Source organism: Daphnia magna, linkage group LG2 (genome assembly GCF_020631705.1).
Source record: "Daphnia magna isolate NIES linkage group LG2, ASM2063170v1.1, whole genome shotgun sequence".
Classification (NCBI taxonomy): Eukaryota; Metazoa; Arthropoda; class Branchiopoda; order Diplostraca; family Daphniidae; genus Daphnia; species Daphnia magna.
The window spans coordinates 16,540,439-16,549,126 of NC_059183.1; the positions used below are offsets into that span (position 1 = coordinate 16,540,439).

The 8,688-nt window shown below is 36.9% G+C and overlaps 1 long non-coding RNA gene across 3 annotated transcripts; it reads right to left on the reverse strand.

Moving 5' to 3' along the window:
• Positions 1 to 4,280: 4,280 nt before the first annotated feature.
• Positions 4,281 to 6,794, reverse strand: LOC116916149. 3 transcript variants are annotated; one of them, XR_006643160.1, is made up of 5 exons: positions 6,654 to 6,794; positions 6,034 to 6,532; positions 5,588 to 5,961; positions 5,207 to 5,523; positions 4,281 to 5,144 (listed from the first exon to the last, which is right to left on the reverse strand). It is a non-coding gene; the product is annotated as an uncharacterized LOC116916149 (long non-coding RNA). The 3 variants fall into 3 exon arrangements; XR_006643159.1 differs by lacking the exon at positions 4,281 to 5,144 and having other exon boundaries at positions 5,259 to 5,523; positions 6,034 to 6,112; positions 6,160 to 6,532; XR_004390447.2 differs by lacking the exon at positions 4,281 to 5,144 and having other exon boundaries at positions 5,259 to 5,523; positions 5,588 to 5,677; positions 5,734 to 5,961.
• Positions 6,795 to 8,688: the final 1,894 nt, after the last annotated feature.

Sequence of the window (8,688 nt, forward strand, 5' to 3'; positions counted from 1 at the left end):
CTAAGTACTGTTATACACTTTTTGGCCGGTAGATGTCTGTACAACTGGTCTTACCTGCTTGACTGACATTGACAGGAAAAGGGCTCGGCCCCGGTTTACGTGAGGCTTATAGTTTTTTAAATAAACGTAGTGCTGGTGCGCCAGCACCCCGTTTATCCCGTTTTTTTCAAAACAGCTGGCTTGATGAAAAAACTAATACTAGGGGCCCTCACTCCGTTCGGGGAGTTCCCGATCAGGTTGGGCTGTTTCGATAGCGTTGGAGAAAAAAGAATGACACGGTATAATCAAAACTAACCGTTAATATCGATTAAGTAATTGTTTTCCTCGTTAAATTAGCCGATTTTAAAATAAACAAAAATAAAGTATCGTTACCACCCCAACTTTATGTTTTGATGTTAACGTTAAATTTAAAAAAGCTATAAGGCCAATTGAAAAATAAGCTTGATTTCCGTGATTAGCATTCAATTCTGAATTAAAATCCTGTATCTTAAAAAAAACTTGAAATTTTGCCAAATATGGAAAAGTGGGAAGGGCACAGTAAGTTAAAAAAACTATAAGACCAATTGAAAAATACACTTGATTTTCGTGATTATTATTTAATTCTGATTTGAAATCATGTATTTTAAGCGAAAGTTGAAATTTGACCAAAAATGGAAAAATGGGAAGGGTATAGCCTTCCCACTTTTGTCAAAATCGGCAATATCGACATCTCTTGAAATTCTCCAAAAATCCCTCGGCATAATCGAAATTGAACGCTGATTTCGATTTAGTCATTGGTTTTCTCGTAAAACCAGCCGTTTTAAAAATTAACGAAAACAGTGCTGTTAGCGCACCAACTTAATTTATGGTTTTTAACGTTTAAATCAAAAACTATAAGACCAGTAGAAAAATAAACCAGATTTTCGTGATTTTTATTGAATTTTGAATCGGAATCATGTATTTTAAGCAAAATTTGAAATTTGGCAAAAATGAAAAAGTGGGAAGGGTATAGCCTTCCCACTTTTGTCAAAATCGGCAAAAAACGACATCCTTTGGAATTCTCCAAAAATCCCTCGGCATAATCGAAATTGAACGCTGATTTCAATTTAGTCATTGGTTTTCTCGTTAAACCAGCCGTTTTAAAAATTAACGAAAACAGTGTTGTTAGCACACCAACTTAATTTATGGTTTTTAACGTTTAAATCAAAAACTATAAGACCAATAGAAAAATAAACCAGATTTTCGTGATTCTTATTGAATTTTGAATCGGAATCATGTATTTTAAGCAAAATTTGAAATTTGGCAAAAATGAAAAAGTGGGAAGGGTATAGCCTTTCCACTTTTGTCAAAATCGGCAAAAAACGACATCTCTTGGAATTCTCCAAAAATCCCTCGGCATAATCGAAATTGATCGCTGATTTCGATTTAGTCTTTGGTTTTCTCGTTAATCCAGCCGTTTTAAAAATTAACGAAAACAGTGCTGTTAGCGCACCAACTTAATTTATGGTTTTTAACGTTTAAATCAAAAACTATAAGACCAGTAGAAAAATAAACCAGATTTTCGTGATTTTTATTGAATTTTGAATCGGAATCATGTATTTTAAGCAAAATTTGAAATTTGGCGAAAAATGAAAAAGTGGGAAGGGTATAGCCTTCCCACTTTTGTCAAAATCGGCAAAAAACGACATCTCTTGGAATTCTCCAAAAATCCCTCGGCATAATCGAAATTGAACGCTGATTTCAATTTAGTCATTGGTTTTCTCGTTAAACCAGCCGTTTTAAAAATTAACGAAAACAGTGCTGTTAGCAAAACAACTTAATTTATGGTTTTTAACGTTTAAATGAAAAACTATAAGACCAATAGAAAAATAAACCAGATTTTCGTGATTTTTATTGAATTTTGAATCGGAATCATGTATTTTAAGCAAAATTTGAAATTTGGCAAAAATGAAAAAGTGGGAAGGGTATAGCCTTCCCACTTTTGTCAAAATCGGCAATATCGACATCTCTTGAAATTCTCCAAAAATCACATGGCATAATCGAAATTGAACGCTGATTTCGATTTAGTCATTGGTTTTCTCGTTAAACCAGTCGTTTTAAAAATTAACGAAAACAGTGTTGTTAGCGCACCAACTTAATTTATGGTTTTTAACGTTTAAATCAAAATCTATAAGACCAATAGAAAAATAAACCAGATTTTCGTGATTTTTATTGAATTTTGAATCGGAATCATGTATTTTAAGCAAAATTTGAAATTTAGCAAAAATGAAAAAGTGGGAAGGGTATAGCCTTCCCACTTTTGTCAAAATCGGCAAAAAACGACATCTCTTTGAATTCTCCAAAAATCCCTCGGCATAATCGAAATTGAACGCTGATTTTGATTTAGTCATTGGTTTTCTCGTAAAGCCAGCCGTTTTAAAAATTAACAAAAACAGTGCTGTTAGCGCACCAACTTAATTTATGGTTTTTAACGTTTAAATCAAAAACTATAAGACCAGTAGAAAAATAAACCAGATTTTCGTGATTTTTATTGAATTTTGAATCGGAATCATGTATTTTAAGCAAAATTTGAAATTTGGCAAAAATGAAAAAGTGGGAAGGGTATAGCCTTCCCACTTTTGTCTAAATCGGCAAAAAACGACATCTCTTGGAATTCTCCAAAAATCCCTCGGCATAATCGAAATTGAACGCTGATTTCGATTTAGTCATTGGTTTTCTCGTTAAACCAGCCGTTTTAAAAATTAACGAAAACAGTGCTGTTAGCGCACCAACTTAATTTATGGTTTTTAACGTTTAAATGAAAAACTATAAGACCAGTAGAAAAATAAACCAGATTTTCATGATTTTTATTGAATTTTGAATCGGAATCATGTATTTTAAGCAAAATTTGAAATTTGGCAAAAATGAAAAAGTGGGAAGGGTATAGCCTTCCCACTTTTGTCAAAATCGGCAAAAAACGACATCCTTTGGAATTCTCCAAAAATCCCTCGGCATAATCGAAATTGAACGCTGATTTCAATTTAGTCATTGGTTTTCTCGTTAAACCAGCCGTTTTAAAAATTAACGAAAACAGTGCTGTTAGCACACCAACTAAATTTATGGTTTTTAACGTTTAAATCAAAAACTATAAGACCAATAGAAAAATAAACCAGATTTTCGTGATTTTTATTGAATTTTGAATCGGAATCATGTATTTTAAGCAAAATTTGAAATTTGGCAAAAATGAAAAAGTGGGAAGGGTGGGAAGGGCCTTCCCACTTTTGTCAAAATCGGCAAAAAACGACATCTCTTTGAATTCTCCAAAAATCCTTCGGCATAATCGAAATTGAACGCTGATTTTGATTTAGTCATTGGTTTTCTCGTAAAGCCAGCCGTTTTAAAAATTAACGAAAACAGTGCTGTTAGCGCACCAACTTAATTTATGGTTTTTAACGTTTAAATCAAAAACTATAAGACCAATAGAAAAATAAACCAGATTTTCGTGATTTTTATTGAATTTTGAATCGGAATCATGTATTTTAAGCAAAATTTGAAATTTGGCAAAAATGAAAAAGTGGGAAGGGTATAGCCTTCCCACTTTTGTCAAAATCGGCCGAAAACGACATCTCTTGAAATCCTCCAAAAATCACACGGCATAATCTAAAATGAACGCTGATTTCGATTTCGTCATTGATTTTCTCGTTAAACTAGCCGTTTTTAAAATTATGCGTTATGTCCTCTACAAGATGACGTCAAGTTTTGCGACACAGCATCTAAAATAAGAAAACGTATAAAAGATACGTACGAGACCCTGAAATCGACTCGAACGTGCCGACTAAACTGCTCCACACTCCGTCGTTCAGCCGATAAAATCAGGGACTCGACCGGGAGCTGCTGCGTTATTTCCTCTACAAAAGGAGACCAAGCATCTAAAATAAAAAAACGAACGAAAGATTAGTGCCGACACCCCTGAAATCGCCGCGCCATCAGCTTCATCTCTGGGGTAAAGTCTCAGAAAAAGTGTCGGTCGTTTCACCGGTCGTTGTAGAAGGGTAGGAGTGCCTGATAAGGGGGTTGGATATATTTGAGTTTTGATAGAATCCCTATCGGGAAATCAACCAACAATATATTGAGTAGGATTCATCACCATAGTATGTGTTCAACTACAAATTATTCATCTGAGTTGAAATGTTCTAGTATGTACGATCAGCAGCAGCAGAGTAAACCAACAGCTATTATAGAATAGGACTTTACAGATGTTTGGTGAAGGCACTCTTGTAACCTTTAAATCAGAATTATATACGAAGATATTGGATTGCCGGGAACGTTTTATTTTCTGGGATATTCATTTTTACATTGGAATGTAACGTAACTCTTTTGGGATTCGAACCCTAAACCTTCGGCGTACCGCTCCTATGCTCTACCATTGAACCATGAATCACACATTTTAAGATTCAACTTTTACCAGGAGTTTAAGGGTAACATGTTCACACTTATAATAATTTAAAGTTACCAAGGTAAATTACAAAAACGCTTGTATACTGTCAATGATAACGTCAATAAAATGAATCAGCAAACATATTGTATACTTTCTACCTCTAATGGGATTTGATCCACAATCATCCAGCGCCACTATCTGATGCTCACCCATTAAGCCATGATTCGTACGTAGTCACGCACAATACCTTCTTGTTGGTTAAACGTAACCTTTTCCCACTTGTAAAGGATTGAAGCATAATCGATGTAAACGAAACAAAGCATTCGACAAAGGTGGTCATTCAATTATGTAAGGATTAAACCCAAAACGCTATACACAAACAGATTCCGAGATGTGAGAGGACGACGAATTTTGGAAATTTTTTCCAATCATAAGATTCTGAACGGTCCAGAAAAGTATCTCAAATTACCCGAAGATTGAGCCCGAGTTGCTGTTAACTAGTGGCGACCTGTTCCTATTCGTCTTTACGCAGGAAACCGTTATCGATATAGATGGCCTGCACTCGCGACGAGTCGTCACCCTACAGAAATGCTTTAAGAAAAAGGCAGCACAAACGGCGGAATCGACTCCGCCGTTTACCAGCATTAGCACGATCTTATCACGTCCGACCGTGCACCGGATGTAATCGTTACACTGCTGCTCGCGTTTCTCCAAGGTGAAACCTCCTTGCAATCCACAAATGTCGAACCTAAAGTAATAGGTCATGTGTGGTTTCATTTTACCAATTTACCATCAGGGTGGGCTGACTACTTGAAATTGTGTTGACCACGTATGATTAAGTATCCAGGATTCCACTGGGTTGGTCATTAGCTCGTAATTTTTTGTCAGTTAAGCAAGCGATTCAGGTATCATCGTCGTACAACTTTCTCGGACGCGGACAATAATCTCTGGAAGGGTGAAAATTTCGGACGCACAGGGAAAAAAACGGTGACCCAGAACAGGCCCCACATTTCATGTGGATAATAGATTTCTCATACGTTATTTTTGACCTGAAAAGACGAGAATGTTCCGCTACAACTATGAGCACAACAGGATTCCAAAGATGAGTGCGGAACAAAATTTTGATCCTGTATAGGCCAATAGACAAAATAACCAGAGTTGAAATATTAACAATTATTATACGATTCTTACCAATCCATTCTCTTTTGCCATCTCAACCAACAGTTGACAAATCACATCCCAAATTGAAGCTTGACCTCCACACAACAATTTGTTCCAAACCTGAAAAGAAAACCAAAACAATAAAAATGAAAATAAATTAACAAAATTGTTCATACTGTTGAAGCTATAACATAGCCAAACATTTTCAGTTAGGAAGGATGTAGGTTACACTACACAGTCAAAGCGGACCATGTGATTACTGGACCCTATTGGCTGACGCAGGCCGCAAGCTTGTATGAAATACAATTATAAAAATTTAATTATTCAAAATGCAAAAGCATCATTTGTTTGTCTCAGTCACATGTGACTCATTCCATGGTTGGACATTGTTGAAGGACACCATACTGCATGAACAATACAATATGAAATTACAATGAAACATGTTAAACAAAAACAAGAAAACTTCTGACTTTTACCTGTATGGCTTTGTTCTGCAATTTCCTCTCGAGGAAGCCAAGCACAAACACTGTGCACACGTTTCTTCAACTGGCGAATCTAAGAACAAAGTGAGAAATTATTCCATAACTAATTGCCTTACATACCTTTATTATCAATATGATAACCAACGAGGCCTCCAAGGTGTGCAACGCCCATCGAAACTCACACACGCATATACTTCCAATGCGCGACGCCATTAACTGTACAATGGCGATCGAAATCGACCTAACAATCGATCAACAATAGTTAGGTAGACTCCTCCTCCGTTAAAGGCGTCATCTATTCAAATCCCTCCTTCAAGTGACGATTTTGACCACTAGATGGCTACGCAAGTTATCTATTTATTTGCAAAATAAACGGACAACCATCGAAGTAGAGTTGACTAAAAAAAGTTGGTCAAACGGCGTTCCGTAGTATATTGCTTTGAGGTGGAGCCAGCACAAGGTAACAATTGGTGGTAAATTCATAAGAAATTTCCTGTAATAAAATTCTACTTCATTTTACATCTCCAAATGCAAATGGTTTGCCATATAGAAACTAAATGCAACCATTACAGCCATTACACTGTTTTAGACCTTTATATTTTAGTATGTCATACCTTACTGATAGGAATGGCTTTTTTAGACACTGAAAAAAACCATTTAATATTCAAAGAGACTGGGAATTTTAAACAGCAACGAAACCTTGTAATTCGGTTTCGAGTTTGCAACAATCAAAACCACAGAGACCACGCTTCGTTTCTTTCGAATCAGAACCGCTACAAACGCCATCTATTAGAAACAGTTCGGTCATCTAGTGGAGGAAAATGATATTAATAGATACTTTTCGTAAAAAAAAAAAAAAAATCCCCTTCGGGAAATGCATAAACACTTACTTTACCTTCGACTCGTTAACAACATATCGTTAACAAAATAATTAAAACAAACATACCTCATCTTTTCTGTTGGCGCAATCAACTCGACTTGGAAGGCTGCCACCGCATCTTCATGTTGAAACTTGTCAAAAACTAGCTCTCAAATGCCTGGAGAATAGCGAGAATAGATTGCCGTAAATTGGTTTCTGTCCACACTACGTTGAACCGCTTGAAACTGCAGTGTCACCCACCTAGTTATGCACATTTCAAAACCGTGCCTGTTTTTTTCACGTTCATTATACTATGGCTAATGTCTTGATTTACTTTAACCGTACATTTTCATAAGCTCATCGGTCAGTGCGCCGTGAGGAACGCACCAGTTCATCAGCACCTTTATTGATTCACATATCGAATAAAATTTGTTTTTTTTTTTTTTTCAGGAGAAAGGGGGGGGGAGCAGTTGTTTTGTTTTTTATTCTCCTTTCGCATTTATCATCCAAATCATTTTTCAATAAGCGCTCCCGGTCAATCGGTGACCTGTTGCAACAGAAAAAGAAAACAAGAAACGAAAAAAAAAAGCCTAATCGCACGAGAAAAAAGTTGATTTGGGATGCTTTGATTTTCCTTACATAGTCATAATGTGTAGACAGTATATTTTGGAACAGACTGACGAAGAAGACAATGCACTGTGTGGTGTGCTGATCACGCGATGCTTCGATAATAACACACCTCTGCGCGCACCCCCAGTAGCAGCGCTGCTCAATTAAATTCAGATAATCTTACGGTATGTGAATAGGTGGGCCAATCTCACTACATTATACTGGACAATAATCAGTCTCTCTCTTTCTGACCTGGCGCGCGCCATGATATATAACGCAAACGTGCCTCGTAATTTATTCCAATCGCTCAAGTCGATGTTACTTATTTCTTTCTTCTTTTTCGTGAATCTCATTTTTTAGAATTGATTCTTGGCTGAACAAGCACGTCTTAGCAATCATTCATCATCGACGTGATGGGAACCAGCAACAATGTGAATGAAGCGAAAATTGGCAGCAGCTACCGTACGTCGCACGCCATGTACAGTAAAAATGTTTAAATATAGAACCTGTTCTCTACTGGCCAACGAAATACTCGAAAGAATGTTAACGATCCACAATGATAGCCGGTGGCAGTAGGTTTCTGACAATCATTTTTGGTTGATATGTTTCAAACGACTCTGAAAGGGCTCATCACCTTAATGGATTCTGTGTGGCCAGATCGAGCTGACATATTTCGACCCCAAGTGGATTTTGCCGCACACGATATGCTTGTTTCGAAGAAAGAAAAAAAGGAAAAAAACTTGGGCGAAATTATGTTGGCCAGGTTCACCAACTGTTCGTACAAGAAGGGCTTCTACTGGTCATTTGTCTTGCAAGTTCCCTTTTTTTTTCCCTTGGCAAAGCTGATGGCATTGCCTGTGTTTAATGTTTGCGGTGCCTTGTCTGCCACTTGGGGCTCTGTGGCCTGTCTTCTTCTCTCAATTGATGGATCATAAAAATGTTCCTCTAGAGAAGACTTGCTGCAGTAGCAAACGACCGATCTGTGAAGGCAATGGCCTTGTTATACAAGGCACTGTGTAGCATATGACAACAAAAGAAGCCTCTCTTATGGATGGTCAGTGGCAGGGCGGAGTCAGACGACAAGACACAGCACACATTCACATTTTTTGTTAAGTCTCCAACAAAGTCGATCAGCACTCTGAGTTGTGCTGACTTTGATTCCTTTTTACTGCTGCACTTAC